General features: G+C 43.9%; 1 long non-coding RNA gene across 1 annotated transcript in view; it reads left to right on the forward strand.

Annotated features, from left to right (window-relative positions):
* LOC113597607 (uncharacterized) overlaps positions 1 to 17,966 on the forward strand; it is an 82,182-nt gene extending 64,216 nt beyond the window's left edge. The window contains exons 4-6 of the long non-coding RNA XR_003418392.2: positions 10,766 to 10,851; positions 12,843 to 12,992; positions 17,920 to 17,966. This is a non-coding gene — a long non-coding RNA (uncharacterized LOC113597607). The remainder of the gene's footprint in view (positions 1 to 10,765; positions 10,852 to 12,842; positions 12,993 to 17,919) is intronic.
* Positions 17,967 to 25,925: the final 7,959 nt, after the last annotated feature.

Raw genomic sequence — 25,925 nt, forward strand, 5'->3', positions numbered from 1 at the left:
ATTTTACATTTAAATCTACGATCCAATTTGAGTTAATTTTTATAGAAGGGATGAGGTTTAAATCTAGGCTTATTATTATATATTTTTTGTCTATGAATCTCCAATTTTCCTGGCACCATTTATTGAGAAAAAGAACCTGTTTTGGGGGGTCCCATGACCACCCAGATTCAATGGCTCACCGGATGGACTCATAAGACTCAATTGCAGGCTTTACTCACAGCTAAGGTTTATTACAGCAAAGGATACAGGCCAAAAGCAATAGGAAAATTATGTGCATTGGACAGAGTTCCGAGAGATCAGGCATCGACTTCCCCATCCGAAGCCACACAGGATGTGGTTTCTCTCTAGCAGGGAACCGAACGGACATGTGCAGAATAGCTCTGCCCAGGGAAGCCTGTTCAAGGATCAGGATCTGAGACTTTTATGTGGAGGGGAACAGCCCTGCCATGGCCATCTGGTGACCTAGGCCACAGAAGCAAAACCTGACCTTCAGTTTATCTGAGTCTTAGCAGAAGTCCTCGTGATGCATTCAGAACACAAGAGGATGGGAGGCACCTTTCGTTTCAGCGTCGTCCCTTTTGATATGTAGGACAAGGAGTGGGGGTTGCCGGTACCTTTGGCCACTCTGCCTTTCGTTCTCCATGCAAGTAATCAACTGAATCTAAAAGTGGCTCATTGTGTCTTTCTTGGCTGGATCTGTGAGGCCTTAGCCTTCCCTCCCATTCCATTGAGTTGCTTTCCACCTTTATCAAAAATCAGCTGGATAGATTTGTTGAGTCAGTCGTTTTTAACAGTTTTTTTGGGATATCATTGACATACAGTAAAATGCACACTAAGGTACAAAGGCAATTCATTGGAAAAAGAATAGCCTTTTCAGCAAATGGTGCTGGAACGATTGGCTATTTCTCTGCAGAAAAAATACAACACAACAACTTGAATTCATACCTTGCGCCATACACAAAATTAACTCAAAACGGATCATAGGACTGAATATAAAAATTAAAGCTGTAAAACTCCTCCAAAAAAATACGGGAGAAAAACCTTCATGACCTCGAGCGACGCAATGATTTCTTAGATATGATACCAAAAGCACAATACATTAAAACCAAATTCATCAATTAAACTTCATGAAAATATAAAACTTTGGCTCTTTCAAAGACACTGTTAAGACAATGAGAAGATAATTCACAGACTGGGAGAAAATATTTGCAAAGCATGTATCTGATAAAAGACTTGTGTCTAGAATATAGAAAATGCTCTAAAAGCCCAATAAGAACATGAATAGCCCAACCAATATAAAATGGCCAAAAGATCTGAACAGACATTTCACCAAAGAAGACATATAAATGGCACAAAAACACATGAAAAGAGGTTCAACACCATTGGTCACTACGTAAATGCGAATTAAAACCACAATGAAGGGGGGCCTGGGTGGCTCAGTCGATCAAGAGTCCGACTTTGGCTCAGGTCATGATCTCGCGGTTCATGGGTTTAAGCCCCGCGTCGGGCTCTGTGCTGACAGCTCAGAGCTCAGAGCCTGGAGCCTGTTTCAGATTCTGTCTCCGTCTCTCTCTGCCCCTCCCCTGCTCGCTCTGTGTCTCTCTCTCTCTCTCTCTCAAATATAAATAAACATTAAAAAAAATTCTTTTAAACGACAACGATATAACACTACACAGCAAGCACAATGTCTCAAATTAAAAAGAACGGCCACATCAAGTGTTGCTGAGGAAGTCAATAAGCTGGAGCCCTCTCCCACAGCTGGGGGTAACGTAAATGGTTATAAAACAGCTTGGTGGTTTTTAAAAAGTTACACATGCACCTATGAAGTGACTTAGCCATTATTCTCCTAGATATTTACCCAAGGGAAAAGAAAGCATGCATCCACAGCAAGTCTTGTACACGGAAGTTCGTAGAAGGTTTATTTGCAATAGCCAAAAACTGGAGACCAGCCAAGTGTCCATCAACGGGTGAATGGACAAACAGGCGAATGGGCCAATAAAGCTGTTCAAAAGAACTGACTCACACAAAGACAGCGTGAAGTCTCTGCCCGAGCCATGAATCGAGTATGAATCTCTATTTAGATTCTCTTCAGTTTCTCCCAGCAATACTTTATAGGTTTCGGTGTACAGGTTGTGCACCTCTTTTGTCCAGTTAATCCTTAATCGTTTAGTATTTTGGATGCGATCGTAAATGACGTTTTGAAATTTCAGTTGTTCGTTGGCTCAGTTGTTCATTACCATAGTTTTCGCTGCGAAAAAAAAATCTGTATCTTAATGATGTAGCCTATAACTTTACTAAACTCTTGTGTTCGTTCTAGGAACTTTTTTTAGATTTCAACCAATTTTCTGTATACAAACAGGTTATCTGCAAGTAAACGAACTTGTACTCCCTCCATTACAATTTGAGTGACTTTTATTGCATTCTCTTGCCTAATGGCTGTAGCCAGAACCTCTAGTAGAGCGCTGAGTATAAAGGGTGAGAAGGGACATCCTTGACTGGTTACTGATCTTTTAAGGAAAGCACTTGGTCTTTCACCATTAAGTATGATGTCAGGTGGAGGTTTTGTGTTGATGTCCTTTATCAGGTTGATGAAGTTCCCTTCTATTCCTAGTTTGCCCAGAGTTATTTTCAGTGATGGATGTTGGATTTTGTCACATGATTTTTCTGTGTCTATTGAGATGATCCTCTGGCTTTTCTTTGTTGCTTTGCCAATATGGTGAATTATACTGAGTTATTTTTTAATGTAGACCAACCTTGTGTACCTGATGTAAGTCACACTTGCACATGATGTATTATTCTTTTTACATATTGCTGGATTCAGTTTTATAAAATTTTATTTCCGGTTTTTGTATCTATGTACATGAGGGATATTAGCATGTAGTTTAGCTTATTTAAGTTTTTTAAGTTCATTTATTTATTTTGAGAGAGCGAGACAGGGAGAGCATGAGCAGGGGAAGCTCAGAGAAAGAGGGAGAGAGAAAGAATACCAAGCAGGCTCCTTGCTGCCAGTGTAGAGCCCAAAGCGGGGCTCAAACCCACCAACTGTGAGATCATGACCTGAGCCGAAACCAAGAGTCAGACGCTTAACTGACTGAGCCACCCTGGCACCCCTTTATTTAATTTTTTTAAGTTTATTTATTTATTTTGAGAGAGAGAGAGGGGGGTGGAGAGAGAATCCCAAGCAGGATCTGCACTGTGAGCACAGAGCCCGATGTGGGGCTCGAACTCACAAACCATGAGCTCATGACCTGAGCTGAGATCAAGAGTCAGACATTTAACCAGCTGAGCCACCCAGGTGCCCCTATTTATTTAATTTTTATTTAAATAATGTTATTTTGGTGTCAAGGTAATGCTGTTTTCATGGGATAAATTGGGAAGTATTTCCCGCCCTTAATTTTCTGGAGGAATTTGGGTAAAATTGATATTATTTCTACCTTAAGTTTTTGGTAGACGTCACCAGTGAACACCTCTGGGCCTGGAGTTTACTTTGTGAGAAGTTTTATAATTGCAAATTCAATTTCTATAATAGGTTTAGAACTATGAATGAGCTTTGGTAGTTTGTGTCTTTCAAGCGATTAGTCCATTTCACTTAAGTCCTCAAATTTGTTGACATAAATCCATTCCTGACATTTCTTCATTATCCTTTTAATGTCTGTAGAACCTGTTCTGCTGTCTTCTTTCTCATTATCTGAAAGAACCAACTTTTAGGATCCTTGAATTTCTTTGTTTATTTTCCGCTTTCTGTTTCATTGCTTTCTGATTCTTCTTACCTGGGGCTCAATTTGATCTACTTTGTCTAGTTTCTTAAGGTAGAAGCTGATGTCAATGATCTGAAATCCTTCTTCTTTTCTTACATATGCATTTAGTGCTCTGAACTTTCCTGGATGTACTGCTTTAGAGGTATCTCACACATTTGATATGTTTTCATTTTCATTCACTTAAAAATACTTTACAACTTCCCTTTTGATTTTTTCTTTGACACAGGTGTTATTTATAAATGTGTTATCATTTAGTTTCCAAATATTAGGGCAATGTCCAGATATCTTTCTGTTACTAGAATCTAATTTAATTCCATTGATGTCAGAATACATACGTAGTATGACTCAAGTGGACTCTTTGCTTCGTGTATGTTGAAGCTTTATTATTAGGGGCATAAACCCTTAGATAGTTATATCCTCTTGATGAATCGACCCCTTTATTATTATCATCCCAGGTAATAGCATTGGATCTGAAATCTACTTGTCTGTTATTGACGTAGCCATCCGTTTTTCCTGTATCTGGCTATTAGTTGGGTAGGCTTATTAGTTTACTGTGGCTGCCATAAAACAATTACCAAAATTGGGGTGGCTTAGAACAAGATATTTATTCTCCCACAGTTCGGGAGATGAGAAGTCCAAAATCCAGGTTAGACAGTACCACATTCCTTTCTAAGGCTCCAGGGGAGAAACTGTTCCTTGCCTCTTTCAGCTTCCAGTGTCTCTTAGCATTCTTTGTCTTGTGAGTGTATCTCTTTCTGCGCTTTATCTCCATATTGCTTTTCTCTGTGTGTCTGCGTCTACCTCTGTGTGTCTCTTATAAGGAGATGTGCGGTTGCACTTAGAACTCCCCAGGATAAACTCCTCTTCTCAAAATCCTTGAGCTAAATCATATCGCTTGCCAAATAAGGTGATATTCATGGGTTCTGGGTGTTAGAGCATGGACAAGTCTTTGGGGCCACCATTCGGCCTACTACACGTGGCATAGTTTTCCCCATCCTTTTATTTTGAACTTATTTCTATATTTATAGTTAAAGAGTACTGGAAACAGCATACACTTGGGTCTTACTTTTTTATCCAGTCTGCCAGTCTTTTCAGTTGAGGGGTACGGTAGATAATAATGCCCCCCCCAAAGATATCCATATTCTCATCCTGCGAACCTGTAAAATATTACCTAACATGGCAAAAGGGAGATTGCTGATGTGATAAATTGAGAAGTTTGATAGGGGAAGATTATCCTGGATTATGGGGGTGGGCCCCATCTAATCACAGACATCTACAAGAGGGGAAGGCAAGAAGGTCAGAGTGGGAAGGAGGTGTAGTGACAGGGCAGAGGTTGGGGTGATGTGCTTTGAATATTGAGGAAGGGGCCACGAGCTAAGGAATGCAGGCGGCCTCTGGAAGCTGGAAAAGGCAAGGAAACAGATTCTCCCCTAGAGCCTCCGGAAGGAACGCGGCTCTGCTGACGCCTTAATTTTAGCTCGACGAGACCCATGTCAGATTGCTGACCTGCACAACTAGCGGTCGGGTCATTTATGTCGTCGTGAGCCACTAAGTGCGCGGTAGTTTGCTACAGCAGTGGCGGCAAACGAGTATCAGCTGCTTAGATCGCTTCCGTTTAATGCGATTATTGATGCCATTAGGTATAAATGTTTCATCTTGCTTTTTGTTTTCTCTCTGTGTCATCTGTAGTTCCTTTTTTTCTGTCTCTGTCAGATTGATTGGATGCTTTAGTCTTTATCTCGTTTGTTGACTTTTTGGCTGCAATTCTTTGTTTTTTAATCCTAGTGGCTGCTTTGGAGTTTATAATTTATCGCAGCCCACCTTCAAGTGATAGTCTATCCCTTTACAAATAATGTAAAACCTTTACAATAGTGTGCCTCTATTTCCCCTCTCCTGATCTTTCTACTAGAGTTTCCATATAATTTCCTAATACGTAAGTTGTAAAGCTCGCAATACATTTTTATTCGTTTTGTTTATAGTCAATTATCTTTTTTTTTTTTTTTTTTAGAAAAGGAGCATGTGTGTGAGCGGGGCGGGGGGTGGGGAGAGGGATAGAGAGAGAGAGTCCCAAGCAGGCTCCACGCTGAGCACACAGAGCCGGGCACAGAGCTCGATCCCATAACTCTGGGACCATGACCTGAGCCAAACTGAAGAGTCAGACGCCCAACCAACTGAACCACCCAGGTGCCCCCTAGTCAATTATCTTTCAAAAGAGATTTAAGAAATAGGAAATATATCTTATGTATTTAGTCACCAAGCTAATATTCTGTATTACTTTGTGTAGATCCATATCTTCATCTGGTTTCATTTCCCTTCTGCTTAAAGGATATCCCTCAACATTTATTACCATTCAGGTCTGCCAGTGATGACTTTTTGAAACTTTCATATGTCTCTGTCCACCTCTAGAGCTGTTTTCGTCTTGTGAAACTGAAACTCGATACCCATTAAATAACTCCACTTTTTTCCCCCCCATCAGCCTCTGGCAAGCACCATTTTCCTTTCCATCTCTATAAACGTGACGATTCTGGTACCTCGTATGAGTAAGATTATACAGTATTGGTATTTATATTAAAATCCCCCCTGAGCAAATAGCTCGTGCAGCTTTTTCTCCTGGTTAGACCCTGACTGATACATTTATTTGGACAGTTTCATCATCGAGGCGGCATGGCGATAATACTTCGAATCCCAATGACATGAGTTCAGCTGTCACTTACTAGCTGTACAAGCAAACGACTTCATCTCTAATCCTCAGAATGTCACCAGGGAAAGATGGAAAGAGAGTCATGCCTCCTACCCAGAAGTTTTGGGGAGGATATCTGAGCGCACCTGACGTCTAACAGGCATTCGGAAGCTATCCTTTCCTTTCACTCATTTCTTCATCAGCACCCGCTAAGTACTTAGGTCTATCCATCTGAGCCGTAGCCTGCCACAGTATCTTTTTTTTTTTTTTTTTACCTCCCCGTCAATGCCACACTGTGTCATGGCCCGTTTTCTTGGGATTCTTTTTCAACAAATGTTTATCTGAAAAAGTAACCAAAGCTCGTGGAACAGGGAAAGCAATGGATACATTTTAGGCACCCTGGCAGGGTCAATAAAGGGCGGGTTATGGGGGGAGGGACAACTTTTGGCCGCCCCGGCGTAGCATGGAACCACAGGGAGGGATGTCTCAATGGATTCTCTTGGAATTAGCCGTCAGTTCCCTAGCACGGTTCTCAAAACACTTGGTGTGCGAAATGAGTAAATAAGTGGTGGGCAGGCAGATATCTTTTCTTTCCTACTATCTCTTGCCCCTACTCTTTGAGCTCAGCGGGCCCGGCCCTAGACAGATTCGGGCAACGGATCCGGTTGTCTCTGGTGCCCTTTGCCTGCCAACTGTTCCTTTCTCCCAAGTGCCCCGTGTGTCCTCCTACCCAAGGTCGTTTCGCTCTCAAATCCCAGAAAATCCTGTTCTTCCCTCGCTGTGTGTTCCAGTTCCTGCTCTCCACATCAATTCTACAGAGTTACGGTCAGGCCACCTAAGGGATGAGGGTCACAGAGAAGAGGGCCTTCATGCAATGAGGGTATCGTACTTTGCACCGTCGGTCGCCATAGCTGAGCACTGAGCCCACAGGCGCTGGACGATACTTCCCCACCTCCCGAGCCCTTTTCTCCCTCTCTGGGGATCCTTTTGGACGAGCCTGGGGTAGTTTGGTTTTTGAGGGCAGATGAGCCACAGAAACGGAATAACTCCTTCTTCGATTGCTGTATCTCCCATTGGTGGTTCAAAGTCACTGTCCTCCAGATTGATACATTGAGAAAAGTATGAGCCTCTACTAGGGCATCTCCATGCGTGGGTTGCTCTGTCCTATCTTGGCCCACGGGAAATGAAGGAAAGTAGCTATTTTGTTTAGGTTACAGAGGATCAACGTTAAAGATTCACTCCTTTCTTTATTTACCAAACAAATGGTCATCATGTACTTCCCACACACAAATAGATTCTGACAATGACCTCCTTGGTATATTGGTTTGTTTTCTGTTTACTCCATCAGCCAAACTCTTCAGAGAAACTTGAAGACCTGCAAATGGTTCAGTTACAAAAGCAAACAACACTCAAACATAAAGTTAGGCAACCTTTTTTGAAGGTTTTATTTATTTTTTGAGAGAGAGAGAGCACACACAAGGAGGGGTGGAGGGGCCAAGGGAGAGAGGGACAGAGGATCTGACGGCACCGAGCCCAGTATGGGGCTTGACTCACGAACCCTGAGACCGTGACCTGAGCCAAAGTCGGATGCTCAGCCAACTGAGCCACCCAGGCGCCCCAAAGTTAGGCAACTTTGAAACTACCATCAGCAGATCTTTCCAGGTTTCATTTAAAGGCAAACACAACTTGGGGCGCCTGGGTGGCTCAGTCGGTTGGGCGTCCGACTTCGGCTCAGGTCATGATCTCGCGGTTCGTGGGTTCGGGCCCCGCATCGGGCTCTGTGCTGACCGCTCGGAGCCCGGAGCCTGCTTCGGATTCTGTGTCTCCCTCTGTCTCTGCCCCTCCCCTGCTCATACTCTGTCTCTGTCTGTCTGTCTGTCTCTCTCTCAAAAGTAAATATAAACATTAAAAAAAAAATAAAGGCAAACACAACTTGAGTACCAGGTGTGAACATAAAACAATACAATTATCATCTTCTAAAAATAAACTTGGGAGAGTATGAGTGTACTCATCAAGGACATAAAATCTCCCAGTTAGCACAGCCACCTTCAGAGTCGGTGCCCTTGTTCTTGTGGGGTGGCCACAGCTACTTGTCTTTTGCAACTAAAATCAGACCTCACCTCCTCCTTCAGGAAGCTGGCCTTCACCCCAAGCCTGGGTTTGATGCCCCTCTTCTGGGCACCCTGAGGATCCTGTGGTTCAATCTGTCAGAGCTCTTATTGCACTGGCTTGTCTGTCTCCCTTACCTGGCCGAGGGCTCTCTGAAGGTAAGGAAGATGCCTTGTTTGACATCTTGCTCAGTAAATGTCTGCTAGCTGACTGAAAATATCCCTGCATCACAGTTTTGGACTATCTTCAACGGTAGCAAATCTTTCTTCTTTTAATGGAGAATGTGATTTCGGGAAAACGTGTTATTCAGAAACATGTTGGGCAAATAAGGTACTGCCCAAACCGAATAACACTGTCTTTATTTAAAAACGAGCGGTGGGGGCGCCTGGGTGGCGCAGTCGGTTGGGCATCCGACTTCGGCTCAGGTCATGATCTCGCGGTCCGTGAGTTCGAGCCCCGCGTCGGGCTCTGTGCTGACAGCTCAGAGCCTGGAGCCTGTTTCAGATTCCGTGCCTCCCCCTCTCCCTCTGCCCCTCCCTCACTCATGCTTTGTTTCTCTCTGTCTCAAAAACAAATACACATTAAAAAAAAAAAAAATGAGCTGACTGCTTTTCTCCTGCGAATCATGAACTGGCTCTGAAAACTATTCCAAAGAAGGAATCACAAAAGGTTTTGAGCAATTGAAGGTTCTCAGGACAATAGCTTTGAAATCGACATTCATTTAGATGTTTAGGGTCCAATATGCAGTCAGAGAAAAATCAAACAAATAACTATTCGTGTTGAAAATTACTGAACGCCTGCTCTCAGGAGCAGAGCATACCATTTAGAGGTTCAGAGCATTTCCCCGGAGCTGGACTACTTGGGTTCAAGTCCTGGCTCTGCAACAAACTTAGCTGTATAGACTCTGACAAGTTACTCAACCTGCTCGTACGTCAGTTTCCTCATTTGTAAAATGGGGATAAATCGTAATCTCCAACATAGAGTCATTGTGAGGAGTAATTGTGTTAGTCACATAAAGTGCTTAGAATATAGAGCCAACTGTCACTGTGGGAGAAACATCAGATACAGGGAGAAGTCTAGTAGCGATAACCATCGCTGTGCGCATCTATAAGCATCCAACGTCCTCCATGCAACTCAGAGCACTGTGTCCCGAGAATATGAGTGTCAGTAAACCAGATGCTTGATATTCACGGTAGTGATGAGAACAGAAGGACCTGCGACTAGAGATAACACTCTTCTACTAAAATACTTTTTTTTTTTTTTTTAAACAAAGCAATGGTATGTGGTGTTAATGACTGTGAAAGTATTCAGTGTTCCTCACTTCACTTTGAATAGAAACCAGTCTGGACAGAGAATTCATAGACCCTTATAATCAATATGTCTCTCTCTTAAAAACATTTCGGTTCCAATTTCAAAAATTAAGACAGAATGGTGCTCTGATCCTGAAAGAATTGAAGAGTCTGGAGGGATCTGCCATTTCGCCAGGATGATTTAGAGCTTTGCTGTGGATTCAAATTGCATCAAAATTTAAGAATAGTAATATCAAGTGATGATATAATTTACATTTGGGGAGTCTGTTGGTTCATTACTGTATCATTTCTTTTACTGTGCAGAAAATAGTTCTTCTAATGAAAATGCCGGTTGCCTTTTTTAAACTAGAGTTTCCCTCTCTCGGAAATAGTCATGAAGACGACAATTTGTGTTGCAATTAGTTATTTTGCATGATTCATGAAGAAACGCTTTAAAAATAACTTTGTAATAAAGAGAGAAAACTGTTTCTTCACGATTGTGATTCATCAAAATTATTTTTGAACATTTGGCAACTCCTGTTTCTGAAAACTTTCAAGAAGTACTTTAGAAGCCCCTGCTTTATGGATTCTGCAAAAGCTTCACGAAGTGAAAAGGGGCTCGAGAGATGAGACGCTGTGGTTTAGCTGCGTGTACTTGGCCTCTACTTATCTCTTCGGTCTCTCTTCTGAGAAGTTCAAAGACGTCAAGAGATTATTTGGGGAGGAACTCATGTCATTGCAGAGAGGAACAGCGTGGGCCTGCGACCCTTCCAATATGGCAGCTTGTATCCTTCGGCGCCCAAGGGGCCAGCCAGGGGTGCGGTGTGTGTGGAAAGGTTCCGCTCTGACAAAAGAAGGAGGTGGGGTTACCATGCCATTCCCTTTTTCCCCCATTCCACTCCAGTTAACAAGGCCATCTCTTTCTTCAGTGGAGCCCGGGGATGGAGGCACCGACATGTCTTCTGAACAAAGGGAGAGCGAATATGGCGGCGGCGACGGGAGCCACGTGCTGTATGTGAGTTTCCTGCTTAAAGTTTGTAATCGCTATTTCGGGAACGGGCAAGATACCATTCTGAGTTGTACAGAACGAGCACGCAGCTGTCCCAAAGCGAAGCTCTTTATTCTGCTTGCGTGGAGCATGAGTAGGGCAGCTCATAAAGTGTCCTCAGTGCTGGGAAGGAAGCGCGCCCTCCGAGCATGCGTCTGGTTAGCGCCCTTTCTGGACGCCCATAATGACGCCTGGACTTTCCAGCCTCGCCTGGGACTTCCTCAGGGTTCTGAAAATGACATGTTCACCCTCTACAGCTATTATAATCCCCATCGTGCTTCTAACTTCAGGATCTTTTTTTTTTTTTTTTTTTTTTTTTTTTTAAGTCTGCTGCGATGGCTGCTTAAGTTCAGTGGCAGTTTGACTTCTGGTGTTCTTTCATAGGATCTCGGGGCATCCTGACTCCCTACCCTTGTGGGTCCTCTTGCCTCCCTGCCTGCTTTCCCACGGGTCCCCCAGACCCAGACACTTTCAGTCAGGATGCTACATCGGGGCGGCCCAGGTCCTTTCTGTGTTGAAAATTCCCACCTAATTCTCCCCTCTCCAGGCCATGGTCCCACCTAATTCTCCCCTCTCCAGGCCATGGTCCCACTTTCCGATGTCTCCTTCATGGTCCCTCAACCTTAAAATATCCACGAATGGCGCTTTGGTCCCTCGATGTCCTAATTCAGTCTTTTGAAGGGCGAGGGTAGAAGTTACTCTAGGAAGTTCATGAATCCTTACTTGAAATTGAAAACTGTATGGTGACAAAGGGATTTATGCCTCCTGTTTCACCCTGTGGTTCTGGCCTTAATGAATAGTAAGCTGTAATGCCTCTTAAACTGTTACCACAAATGTCAGAACGAGGTGGGGAAGCAATAAATTCACTTTGCTTTGGCAAAACATTTATCTGGCACCCATTCTTTGCAAAGCGCGGTGCCGGCTGATCTAGGATAGGGAGATACATACAATCGATAAAAACCTACACAACATTCATGTAAGACAGATTATGAGATGTGCTGCTATATAATATGGGAGAAGAAGGCATTAATGCAAACTAGAGAGCACCTAGGAAGCCTTAACTAAAAGTAGAAATGATTCTATGAGCCCTCAACCCCCTGGGCCCTTATTCTGATCGCATCCCCTTTTCTTTTTTTTTCTTTTTAATTTTTTTTTTTTTTTTGAGAGAAGGGGAGAGAGAGAGAGAGGGAGAGGGAGAGAGAGAATGGATGAGCGGGGCAGGGGCAGAAGAAAGAATCTTAAGCAGGCCCCATGCTCAGCGCGGAGCCCGATGTGGGGCTCGGCACGGGGCTTGGAGCAGGGCACGGGGCTCAATCTCATGACCGTGAGACCATGACCTGAGCTGAAGTCAAGAGTTGGATGCTTAACCGACTGAGCCACCCAGAGCCCCTATCATCCCTTTGCCGAATAACCACCCCTTCATCCTTTTTTTCTTAAACAGATTCAACGATTAGGCCTGCTCGTTCTTAATTTTTTTTCTTTTTTCCTTATTAGGAAATCTTTCAGACCTAAGAAAGGTATATAAATCACTAAAATAAATACCCAAGTGCCCACCACTCAGCTTAAGAAATCAAACGTTGCAAATCCACTCGCAGCTCCCTGTGTACCCATGCCCTAGAATTCTCTTCTTTTCCTGACACCCTCTGCTTTTGACTAGCAGCTTTCAAAGATGACCCTCATCAAGCCCTATCTTCTGGTATTCATGCCCTCCCCTTGAGTGTGGACTGGACTTAGGGACTTGATTCTAATGACTAGAATGTGACAAAGGTGATGGGATGTCACTTCTGTAATTAGGGTCCAAAAGGTCCTGCCTTCCATCCTGCTGGCACTCTCTCTTGCCCTCTCACTTGCTCTGATAAAGCCCGCTGCCGTGTTATGAGATGTTTGTTGGGAGACCCACATGGCAGAAAGTCAAGGGAGACCTCTAGCCAACAGTTTATAAGGAACTGAATCTTTAGTCCAACAGCCTGTGAAAAACTGAATCCTTCAAAGAACGATGTGAGTGAACTTGGAAGCAGATGCTCTCAGTAGAGCCTTCAGATGAGACTGCAACCCTGGCTGACACCTGATTGCAGCACTCGCGAGAGACCTTGAAGCAGAAGCCACAGGTAAGGCATGCCTGGATTCCAGAAAAATGTATGTTTTAAGCAGCCAAGTTTGGGGGTAATTGGTTATACCACATGATAACAAATGCACCTTCTAAGAGGTAACCACTATCCTAAATGTGCTGCCATTCCTTTATATGGTTTTATATATATGCTACATTTATATGCATCATCCCCTTGCGTGCCTATCTAAATACATGCACACACATATTATATAATATATGTGATACTATATATTATATACATATATGATGCATATATGCGTACACACACATATATAAATTATCAAAGGAAACCCAAATATATATGTATTTGGGTTTCCTTTGGTAATTTTGCTTTCTACAGCAGTATGTGTCTAAAAGTTTAATGTGCATAGGAATTACCTGGGAACTTTGTTAAAATGTGATTGCGAAGGTCCAGGGAGGGCCTGGGATTCTCTGTTTCTCCAAAGCTTGCAAGTGTTGCTGATGCTGTTGATACATGGACCACATATTTAGCGAGAAGATTCCAGCGGCTAGATGTGCATCTTTCTCTTTAGACAAATTGTTTCAACTTGACATTTTAATTCATATTGGCTACCAAGAAAAGAACTCAAAAGAGGCCTACCCAATGATGGAAAGTGATGGCTTTCGAAGAAGGTAAGGGGGGCCAAAACAAAAGAAATCATGTAGGGAAAGATTTCACTTCTTATTATTTACCTAACAAGGAATCAGTCCACATTTGAGTTTATTCATTTAAAACAGACCTTTATTTCTAACTTAAATGAATGCTGGCAAATATATGTGTAGAATTTAGGATAAAAGTCAGATGTTGGTGGATCTCACTTTTTGGGAGATGAGATTTGGAGTAAATACCAGTGTTGATAAAATTTCCCTGGGCTTCTAAACAACAACAACAACAAACTAAAAAGAGTGAAGAACAGATTTTTTTTCTTTTTTCTCCATTCTTTTCCTTCTGTTCTTCCTAGCTACAGAGCAAAATAAGAGAAAATTAACAATTGTATATTCACCTGCACCAGTGACTTTTTAAATCTAAGAAAATAGTCTTATGTATATACATGCTATATCTCAATAATATATTTTCTCCTTGTAATTTGGAATCCTGTGTGTCTGATGGCTTCGATCACCTGACTGGCCAGCCTCAATACTAATACGTCAAATGCTTGCCTCTCCCTCCCTCCTTTCCTTCCCTCCTCTCTTTCTTTTCTTTCTTCTCTCCTCTATTTCTTTTCTTTCTTTCTTTCTTTACGTTTATTTACTTTTTTTTTTTCAACGTTTTTTATTTATTTTTGGGACAGAGAGACAGAGCATGAACGGGGGAGGGGCAGAGAGAGAGGGAGACACAGAATCAGAAACAGGCTCCAGGCTCTGAGCCATCAGCCCAGAGCCTGACGCGGGGCTCGAACTCCCGGACCGCGAGATCGTGACCTGGCTGAAGTCGGACGCTTAACCGACTGCGCCACCCAGGCGCCCCGACGTTTATTTACTTTTGAGAGAGACAGAGACAGAATGCAAGTGGGTTAGGGGCAGAGAGAGAGGGAGGCACAGAATCAGAAGCAGGCTCCAGGCTCTGAGCCTGACGCAGGCTCGAACTCACGAGCTGTGAGATCATGACCTGAGCTGAAGTTGGACGCTCAACCGACTGAGCCACACAAGTGCCCCTCTATCTATCTTTCTTTCTCCCTTCCTTCCTTCCTTCCTTCCTTCCTCCCTCCCTCCCTCCCTCCCTCCCTCCCTCCCATTTTTAGAAAGGCCATTCTGGGATTTAAATAAAGCTTTTTGTAAGAATGTGCACAATTTCCATTTCTGACCAAGTAATGGGCCTGTATTCACCCTCTCACTTCAAACAACTAAAAAGCAGGACAAATATATACAAACTCTCCCTGACTTGGTTTCCTGAACCCTCAGATTGGTGCTCTCAACTCCAGGGGTCTGCCAGGCTCTGCCTCAGCTCCCCTTCCCCATGTCCTATCCTGGAAACTTCCTGAAGTCAATAAATTGGGCCAAATCGTCCACCTTAAGACACTGGAAAAGAAGGGCCAACTCACCCTAAAGCAAGTCACGAGGAAATAGTAAAGATCAGAGTGGAAATTAATGGGAGAGAGAATAGAAAAATAATAGAGAAAAATTGATGAAACCAAAAGCTGTTTCTTTTGTCAACAAAACTGACAAACCTTTAGTTAGATTGACCAGGAAAAAAATACAGAAGACTCAGATTTCTAGCATCAGAAATGAACTTTCATAAACATAAAGGAATTCTATGCCAACCAATTAGACAGATGAAATGGACATATTCCTAGAGAAACACAAACTACTGAAAGTGACGAAGAAAAAAATAATGTGAATAGACCTATGATAAGTGAAGAGACTGATTAGTAACTTTTTAAAAAACCAGCCCACAAAGGAAATGCCCCAGGTTCAGATGGTTTATCACTAAATTATAACATTTAAAGAGCTAATACTAACCCTTCACAAACTCTTCAAAAATGGAAGAGGATGGAACCCTTCCCAGTTCATTCTATGAGGCCTGATACCCTAATACCAAAACCAAAGACACCCCAAGAAAACTACACATCATTGTCTGTTATGGATATGGGTGCAAAAATCCTCAACAAAATACTAGCAAATGAATGTAATGACATATAAAAAGAATTATGCACCGTGAAAACTGGGATTTATCCTAGGAATGTAAGATTGGTTTAGCATCTGAAAAAAATCAATGAATGTTATAACAATTGAATACAAAACAAAATCACATGAGCATCTCAATAAATGCAGAAAAGCATTTGACGAAATTCAACACCCTTTCATGATAAAAGCACTCAACAAACTAGGAATGGAAGGGAGCTTCCTCAACTTAACAAAGCACATCTACAAAAGACCCACAGCTAACATCATACTTAATGGTGAAAGAATAGATGCTTTATCCTTAAGATTAGGAACAAAACAAAAATGTCTGCAGCTCAACATTTTACTGGAGTAGCAGCCAGGGTACTTAGGCAAGAAAAGGAAATAAGAGGCATCTAGATTGGAAAGGAAAAAGTGAAATTATCTCTTTTTGTAGATGATATGATCTTTTTTTAAAAATTTTAAACGTTTATTTAAAAATGTTTTTAATGTTTATTTATTTTTGAGAGAGAGAGAGAGACAGAGTGTGAGTGGGCAGGGGGCAGAGAGAGGGGGAGACACAGAATCCGAAGCAGGCTCCAGGCTCTGAGTTTTCAGCACAGGGCCTCACACGGGACTTGAACTCACGAACCATGAGATCGTGACCTGAGCTGAAGTTGGACACTTAACCGACTGAGCCACCCAGGGGCCCCATCATGATCTTGTATGTAGAAAATCTTAAGGAATACACACACACACACACACAACCATTATGTGTTCATAAAAAAGTTCAGCAAGGTTGCAGGATACAAGATCGATATACAATAACCAACTGTATGTCTGTATATTTTCAATGAACAATCCCAAAATGAGATTAAAAAAACAATTTCACTTACAATAAGATCAAAAAATAAATTACTTAGGTGTGAAGTTAAGAAAAGGACCAACGCTTATATACTCTGAAAACGTCAAGACACTGTTGAAAGAAATTAACGATCTAAATAAGTGGGCACACATCCCATGCCCATGACTGGAAGATTTAATATGGTGAATATGGAAGTACTTCCCAAGATGCCCTACGGGTGTAATGCAGTTCCTATAAGAATCTCAGCTGGCTTCTCTTTAGAAATTGGTGAGCTGATTCTACAATTCATATGGAATTGCATGTGACTCAGAATAGCCAAAACAATCTTGAAAGAGAAGAACAAAGGAGGAGGATTCACACTTCCCGGCTTCATAATTTACTACAAAGCAATGGCAATCAAGACAGTGTGGTACTGGCATGAGGACAGACACAGATGTATAAATCAATGGAATAAAGTGGAGATTCCAGAAATAAAACCATGTGTCTGTAGTCAACTGATTTTTGACCAGAGTGCCAAGATCATTGAATGGTGAAAGAATAGTCTTTTCAAAAATAGTGCTAAGACAGCTGGATAACCACATGTAAAAGGATGAAGTTGGACCGTGCCCCACACCATATGCAAACATCAACTCAAAATGGATTTTAAAGCCTAAATATAGGAGCTATAACTATAAAACTCGTACAAGAAAACAAGGGTAAATCCTCATGACCTCAGATTTGGCAAAGGATTTTTATTTATTACACCAAAGGGATAAGCAGCAAAAGGCAAAAATAGACAAACTGGGCTCATCAAAATTAAATACTTTTGTGCTTCCTAGAACACGCATGAAAGTACAAAGACAACCCACAGAATGGGAGGAAATATTTCCAAGTCATCAGTCTTATAAGGGAGTTGTATCTAGACTATATAAAGAATCCTTACAACTCAATGATAAAAATATAAATAACCCAATTGAAAACGGGCCAAGAATATGAAGAGCTATTTCCCCAGGGAAGATGTACGAAATGCCAATAAGCACATGAAAAGTTGCTCAGTGGTCATCAGAGAAATGCAAATCGAAACCACAATGAATTTCATGCCACCTTGTACCCACCAGAATGGCTGTACTAAAAAAAGTCAGATAATAACAAGTATTGGCAAGGATGAGGAGAAATCAGAACACTTGTACATTGTTGGTGGGTATTTAAAATGATGCAGCCACTTTGAGGGGCACCTGGGTGACTCAGTCGGTTAATGTCCGACTTTGGCTCAGGTCATGACCTCTCGGTTTGTGAGTTCAGGCCCCCACGTCGGGCTCTGTGCTGACAGCTCGGAGCCTGCAGCCTGCTCCGAAATCTGTGTGTCCCTCTCCTTCTGCCCCTCCCCTGCGCTCAAATGTTCTAAAATTGGTGAAAGTTGCACATTCTGTGAATATGCTAAAAACCATTGAATTGTACATTTTATTTTGTTTTATTTTAGAGAGTGAGAGTGCAAGCAGGGGAGAGGGAGAGAGAGAGAGAGAGAGAGAGAGAGAGAGAGAGAGAGAGAGAGAGAATCCCAAGCAGGTTCCACACTCAGCATGGAGCCCAACATGGGGCTCGCTCTTACAACCCTGCTATCACGACTTGAGCGGAAATCGAGTTGGATCCTCAACCGACTAAGCCACCCAGGCATCTCTGAATTGTACACTTTAAACAGGTGAATTGCATGGTATGTGAATTATATCTCAACAAAGTGGTTAAAAAAATAAGCCGACGCATTCATAGGGCTCGTCTTGCTTGTTTTCTCTCTGGGATCACTGTCCTGTGTTGCTCAATACCTAGCATCTTGAAGACTGTTGCTTCACATTGTCTTTTTTGTTGTTGTTTCATGCAGGAGGGTAAATACAAATCCTATTACTCATCGTAACCAGAAGTTAGCAGTCTCCCTATTTTTTTTAATTGGGGAAACCGAGGCCCAACGCAGCTAACTGGCTTGCCAAAGTTCACGTTAGTGAGTGGCAGAGTCAGGACTAGCAGAGACTTCCAGATATCTAATCTGAAGTCGGGACAGGATTGCTTCCTGTCTGTCCAGCTTCTGGGGCAACTTGATGGCAGACGGTTAATTAAGCAATCATAGACAATGTAAATATCTGTGACCTGAGGATCCCTGAAAGGCCCGGATCGGTTCATTGCCTCCCCCTCAACCAGCAAGCATTGATTGCACACCTACGTGCGAGGCTTGTTTGGGAGAACTCCCTGGGGACAGAGAAGCAGGTGCCATCATCCCTGGCAACAAGGGGCTCACCATCTGTTTGGGGAAAAAGGCTCCACTCTCTGTGGAACATCTCTGTGGCTTGGGCCATTCACCTATTATATAATAAAATGGCTCACTTCACTTGCAGCCAAGACGATCAGGAGGGGTTCATGGTGTGCGGGGGCTATTCTCAGGAAAGGTTTCCCAGAGGAGGAAGAATTTGGGTCTCAAAACACAGGCAGCACCCCTGACTGGGTGGGGCACTGAAGGCAGGACATTGTCTCCGCAGGGCGTGTGTGAAAACGCACACAAGGCCGCAGAGGTTCCTTGGCTGTAAGAAAAGCCTGAGTCTTGCAGTGGGAAGGCACAGGGGGGATATTGTACCGGCCAGAGGGCAGACCTAGGGGGTTTGATGGAAGTCCTGTGATGAGGAAATGACTAATAAGGAAGCCCACTGAGAAATCAAATGCGCCCAGGGAGACAGGTTTTTATAGGAAGGCAAGTATCTTCCGAGATCACGAAAAGCTGGGCTGTCCACTTGAAGTTACAGGACAAAATATTCCAGACCCTCATCATTCAATCACTCACTGAGCTTGTATTGAACACCTACTATGTACTGGGAATTGTGCTGGGGGCTGTGGGTTCACAGGTGCCTGAGACTCGTGACTTGCCCTAGTTCATGGTCTAGAGAGGAAAACACTTGGATGATGACAGAAGGCATATTAGGTGGTGGGTTTTCCAGAAAGTGTAAATTCACCTTCTTCTTTCATTTTTTTCTCTCCCTTCCGGTTTCATAACTTAGAGAATTGTACTCCCCCCCAACCCCACCAAAAAAAAGAAGAAGAAAAAAAAACCCTAGCAGTTACAAGTGTCTGAGAAAAATACAAACATACCCACGTATCTTGGTTGACGGTTAAGTCTGATTACACTCCACTCAGCAATTGCAGAGCAGATACATACTCCCTGGTGAGCTAACAGTAGAGTTTCAGGGAAAATTTGTAATAACTATGAGCATATTATAAAGTCAGAAACCCAACTTACCAAACAGATTCATGAGAGAGTGGTTATTTCACAGTTTTAAGGTATCCTTTCTATTCTATTCTATTCTATTCTATTCTATTCTATTCTATTCTATTCTATTTTTTAAGTAGGCTACATACCCAAGGCGGAGCCCAACATGGGGCTTGAACTAACGACCCTGAGATCAAGACCTGAACTGAGATTGAGAGTCAGATGCTTAACTGACTGAGCCACCCAGGCCCCCTGAAGGTGTACTTATTTTAGAAGAGATTCACAAAGTTACTGAATTTGAGTGAGCATGCGTTTGTTCTATTCCCCAGGGCTTTCAGATAAGGCGTTTATAGAAAGTGACTTGTCCCATCCCATAGCTAATTAGTGGCTGAGCCTAGGAATCCAGCTCATTCTTTCTGAGCCCCAGACTCTTCACTTGAGCTTCCCTGGGATAGAAGGTTTGCTTCCAGACTACTCATTAAACACTAAGTACAACGAAGGGAAAAGAATGTTTTAAAGCTCAAGGGTGTGAAGCCGTGAGTACAGTGACAACCAACTAAAAACTCAGATAAAGTACCTCTGAAATGATCACGTGCTGCAAAGTGGTCGATGGGAAAACAAGACTTGAATTCCTTAAAAGGGATTTACACGTAAAGATCTAGGAACTCCTCAAATAGCAATATTCTGTCTCTGGGACCTTGTACAAATCATTGAGCCTTCCTCGTTCTCTGTTACTCATCGTGTGTGTGTGTGTGTGTGTGTGTGTGTGTGTGTGTGTGTGTGTAATATTTATTTTATTTTTGAGAGAGCACGAGAGCATGTGCACAAGTGGGGAAGGGGCAGAGAGGGGAAGACAGGATCCCAAGTGGGCTGGCAGCAGAGAGCCCCATGTGGCGCTCAAACTCACTGACTCTCCAGCCGTGATAAACTGGTAGCGGTTCCCTAATGAGCCGGCCTCACTCACCTCCAGGCTTTGCAGTAGCTTTTTCCTCTAGAATGCGCAGCCCCTTCCAGCACCCCTTTCCTCCCCTCAGCCCTGTAATCCTGCAGAATTTTGTGTCCATATTACCCACCTGAGAAGCCTTCCACGGATCAGAACTCTCCTCCTCTGTGCCCCCCCATCAGCGCGCTATGCGTCTGTCTTAGCACTCATCACCTGATTAAAACTTCCTTTTCCCATGTTGGTCTCTCCCACTCAGTTCTGTAGGGCTGTCTTACTCTTCATCCTGTTTCCAGAGGAGCCTTTCGAATGAATGATGAATGTTTAAATGCTTTGTAAATGGCAACTTGCAACATGAGTGTTAAGTATTACGTAACATTACTGTGTTCGGGCTGGTTATTTAATATTGTTGGCCTACTCGCCCATTTGATAATAACGAATATCACATTTCAATTACATCATTCTGGTTCCTTCTTTTTTTTTTAATGTTTATATCTTTTCGAGAGACAGCGTGAGTGGGGCAGGGTCAGAGAGTGGCCAGGAAGGTGGGGGGAGCGGGAGCTGGGACGAAGGATCTGAGGCAGACTCTGAGGCCTGACTCCGGGCTCGAATTCACAAACCTTGAGACCATGACCTGAGCCAGAGTTGGATGCTGGTTCCTTCTTGAACCCAATGCCCATAAAGGCTACCTCGTAGTGAGTATTTAACTTGGGCTAGGTTCTGTGGTAAGATTTGAGACATATGATCTCGTTTATACATCATCATAGTAATCTTATGAGCTAGGTTCGATTATAAGCATCATACCCATTTTTCAGATGAAAGAACTAAGACAGGCTCAAAGAAGTTAAGTCGCTTGCACAACATCAAACAGCTAGATTTTGAATCCAGGTGCTTTGAGTTTAAGATTCAAACCCTAATTCTAACATCTCCCAGTTCTGCCAAAGTTTTCAGATAAGAACACTGTCAACAGTGGAAAGCAACCCACAGAATTCGAGAAGTGGGAGAAAAAAATTGCAACTCACACATCTGATAAAGGATTAATACCCTGAATAGAGAGAGAGCTCTTAAAACTCAACAACAAAACAACAGACAACCCGATCTGAAAAAAAGTGGGCAAAGGACTTGAATAGACCCTTGTCCGAAGAAGACATCCGGATGGCCAACTGGCATATGAAAAAGTGCTCAAATCACTCATCATCAGGGAAATGGAAATCAAAACCAGAATGAGATGCCACCTCACACCCACGAGGATGGCTTTTATAAAAAGAAAACAACAGAGAATGACAAGCGTTGACGAGGATATGGAGAAACCGGAACCCTTATGTGTTGCTGGTGGGAAGGTAAAATGGTACAGCCACCGTGGGAAACAATATGGTGGTTCCTCAACAAAAGTAGAAGTAGAATGACCAGCCAGTCGCCACACAAGCCAGCCAATTCTCCTTCTGGGTGGATGTCCAAAAGAAGTGAAAGCAGGGTCTAGAAGAGAGATTTGTATACTCAACGTGTATAACAGTACCGTTTGCAACAGTCAAAATGTGGAAAGGACAGAAATCCTGACGCAGGCTACAACATGAATGAACACTGAGGACATTATACTAAGTGAAGTCAGCCAGCCAGAAAAAGACAAATACTGTATGATTCCACCGATCAGAAGTTATCTGGAGTTGTCGGATTCACAGAGACGGAAAGTAGGATAGTGGATGCCGGGGGCTGGAGGGCATTGGGAATGGTGGGCTGCTCTTTAACGGGTGCTGAGTTTTGGGTTCGCAAGATGAAAACGTTTCTGGAGGAAAGTTTCTGGGAAGGAAACACCTCTACTCCGAAGGCAGTCAGCACATATTTTACTCGCAACAGTCGGCAGATGGCTGCGGGTCCCTTCTGTTCCCAGCAATCACATCGCGACTAACTGCACTGTGCATTTTCCATCCCTGGTAGCTAAGCCCAACAGTGACGCGGGGCATCGTTATTAATAGGTGAAGGACACACAAAGAGGGAGGGGAAGTGGCTTGGGCTGAGTCACACAGCAAAGTTAGAACTCCGAGCTCCCAGGCACTCACCTCGCTCGCCCACACACCTGGCAGCCGCGGAGACTTGCTCCTTTTTGTACCCTGGGCGACCAACTCTGGCCAACCAAGTGGGTCTGATTTGTCTTGCAGAGAAATGAAGCAGAATCTTCCTTGGGATGGTATCTTGTGATCTTTCTGTTTCCACCGGTTGGCAGGAAAACAGAGACCCCCCACCACTTGCTGAATGACCTTGAACAACACATCATCGGAAGTCTCCGGGCCCTCAGTGTTTCCCTTCAGTAAAATGTAGGCAAGAATTATTGCGACCCAGCACCCCGGAGACAAACTCGGGATGAGCCAGGGAGAGAAGGGTTGGGGTGCACTGACCAATCCATTCTGCACTATCCTTTACGTGGATGGACCCCCCGACCTGGCTGAGCATCAGAAGCACATGGGTAGCCTTTAAGAATAGAAATTCCTGGGCCTCGGCCAGCCCAGCTTATTTCTACTCCTTTTCTCCAGCCGTGTGGCCCCTACCGTGAAGGGAACCCCTTCGAGTTGAGAATTGAGGTGGTCCCTAACTTCCCTGGTTAAATAAATCCTCTCCAGCTGGGCTCAAGGGCACCTTCTCAATGAGCTGGGAAGCAGTGTAGTCTGTCTCCTTTGAGCTCTCGCTTAGACTCACTGATTCCCCGATTTTGGCATCTCACCTACCGCCGGTTACTTTTCCTTAAACCTTTGCCTCCCATTTCCTCAGTTAGCTACGGGAGCACAAGCACCGCGCCATATCCTTCTACTACTGTCCACAAATGCCAGCTCACAGTAAGCACACAGTGTATGTTCAATAAATATTTGTTGAACTGCAAATCGTCGTAATTCGGAAACCCGAGGTAGCTTCCTGCTCATCTGGGGAGACGTTCCGTGTCTCGAAGCTTTCTGCTCACACGGAAAGAAGGTTCGACAAAGAGACAGGAGCCCTCGCTTGCAATCCTGGCTGTGCCGCAGGCTGCCACCGCGACCCACAGCAAGTCACCTGCTTCCGCTAGCCCTCAGTTCCCTTGCGTGCGAAGCCAGGGCTGATCTGTCAAGTTTTTACACTTTCAGTTTTTGGCTCTGGGTTTTGGCTACTCTGGATCTGCAAGGGGCCTTTTTCATGTCGGTGCCGTTAATGCCCGCGATGCCTTTTTTCTCCCCTGTAAGGACTGCCTAATTGATGGGTCACCCCCAGTTTATCAAAGGAGAAACTCAAGAAAAGAGTAAGTGTGTGCTTTGGCCAAGCTTCCATGCATAGCGTGTGTGTGTGTGTGTGTGTGTGTGTGTGTGTGTGTGTGTAGAGTTGTATAGTCAACTCTTAATTATCTGCGTGCCCACCGTCTCCTCTCTGAGTGACCCAGGGCAAAGGCATGACCTCCTGGGTGGATGTCCTCTTGTCCCTCTGCACTCTCCCACCCAGGGCCAAAATGTCCACTGCCATGTTCAGTACGATCTGTTCAAATACCGTCCTTTGAGGAGGAGGTGAAAGATATGAGACACTAGTCTTGCCCTCCTGGAACCTTCCAGTCTGTCTAGGAAGCTGGATGTGTGAAGGGAGCACCTGGGAGCCAAGTGCTGCTTTGCTACCTCTCCAGTGCCTACAACAGGGCCTGGTATAGAGCAGATGCTTGGCAGATATGTAAAAATAGGTGGACATTGCCACGGTTTTCACACTTTTTATTTTAAAGACGGAAAAGCCTGTCTTCAATAAAATTCTATTCAATGAAATTCTAACCCAAAGCTCACAACGAAACAGACAGACAGATGGACGGGTGCGGTGCTGCCCTGGTGGAGGGAGCTAGGGTAAGAGCCTGCCAGCTGTCTCCTCTGGGCCCCAGAGAGGTTTCCCAGCGCCCAGTTGGAAAACTCACTGTAGGCAGTTGGAAAGGAGGTGCAGCTCAACCCTTGCTCTTTTTCCTGGTTGACCTTAGCCACACTGGGTGGGTGGGGGTGGGGGGTGGGGCCTAGCAAAATAAATGGAGGTTTGGAGAACCAGGGACTCCAAAGGGAATATTTGCATCTGAAAACATGTTGTCAATCTCTTCTGTCCCCTCCTTCTAGGAACTCTAATTAGTAAAAACAGAGGGGAGGAGGTTTTGAGTAGGAGACCTCTGAGTTGGTCCACAAATGTATATCGAGGTAATATTTATTTGTGATTTAAGTTTATTTATTTGTGTTTTAAGTTTATTTATTTGTTTGGGGGGGTGGGACAGCATGAGTGGGGGAGGGGCAGAAAGAGAGGGAGAGAGAGAATCCCAGGCACGTTCCGCAGTCAGTGGAGAGCCCGTTGCGGGGTTCAAACTCACGAACCTTGAGATCATGACCTGAGCTGAAATCGAGTCGGTTGCTTAACCGAATGAGTCACCCAGGTGCCCCGTATTTCTTTACTTTAAATAAAGAAGGAAAGAAAGCTACTGTGGTAATTCCAGCATTCCATAGAAGCCCATTTCAAAGTGTTGTCCTACAGGCGGTCCTGTGATTTGCAAATACAATGGAAAACTCTCATGGAGTCTGTCTGGTCAGTGAGATGGTGCTGCCCCCCCCCTTTTTTTTTTTTTGCACCAGCACACCCTGCATCACCCTGGCAGCTATTAACATTCCTGGTCAAGTTTCTAATCAACTTTGGGCACACACAGATGCCAAGGGGGCTACCCGGTGAGAGCACCTCTCCCCCATGCCTGCAGGACCCCTGCCTGCTGCCTGACTTGGCCTTCTCCTTGTCCCTCCAACCCCGATAGGCAAGGGAGGGAAACCAACCCAGGGGATACTTACTTGTCAAGGTGGTCCAGGGAGCAAGGCACATCTCAGTTCTGCATCAGGAAGACAATTGGCAGTAACCAACATCGATTTTTAAATTTGTCAGGGGCGCCTGGATGGCTCAGTTGGTGGAGCGCCGGACTCTTGATTTTGGCTCAGGTCATGATCCCAAGGTCATGGGATTGAGCCCCACCTCGGGCTCCACACTCAGCTTGGAGCCTGCTTAAGACTCTCCTCTCTCTCTCTCTCTCTCTCTCCCCCCCACCCCACGCTCACGCTCTCTCTCTAAAAAAAATTTTTTTTAATTAAACTTGTCAAAGGGATAAAGATCTTGAATTAAGAAGTTTTCATCATTATTCGTCTCACGACCCTTTCATAGAAATCTCATTACCTGCCCCTCAGACTGTCCCTCCTCACAGGTATCAGAAGGGGCAGACAGAGAATTAATGCTGGGGACTCTGCTATAGACTGAAAGTGTTGGTCCCTTCCCCATTCATATGCTG

This window comes from Acinonyx jubatus, chromosome X (genome assembly GCF_027475565.1).
Source record: "Acinonyx jubatus isolate Ajub_Pintada_27869175 chromosome X, VMU_Ajub_asm_v1.0, whole genome shotgun sequence".
In the NCBI taxonomy this organism is placed as follows: domain Eukaryota; kingdom Metazoa; phylum Chordata; class Mammalia; order Carnivora; family Felidae; genus Acinonyx; species Acinonyx jubatus.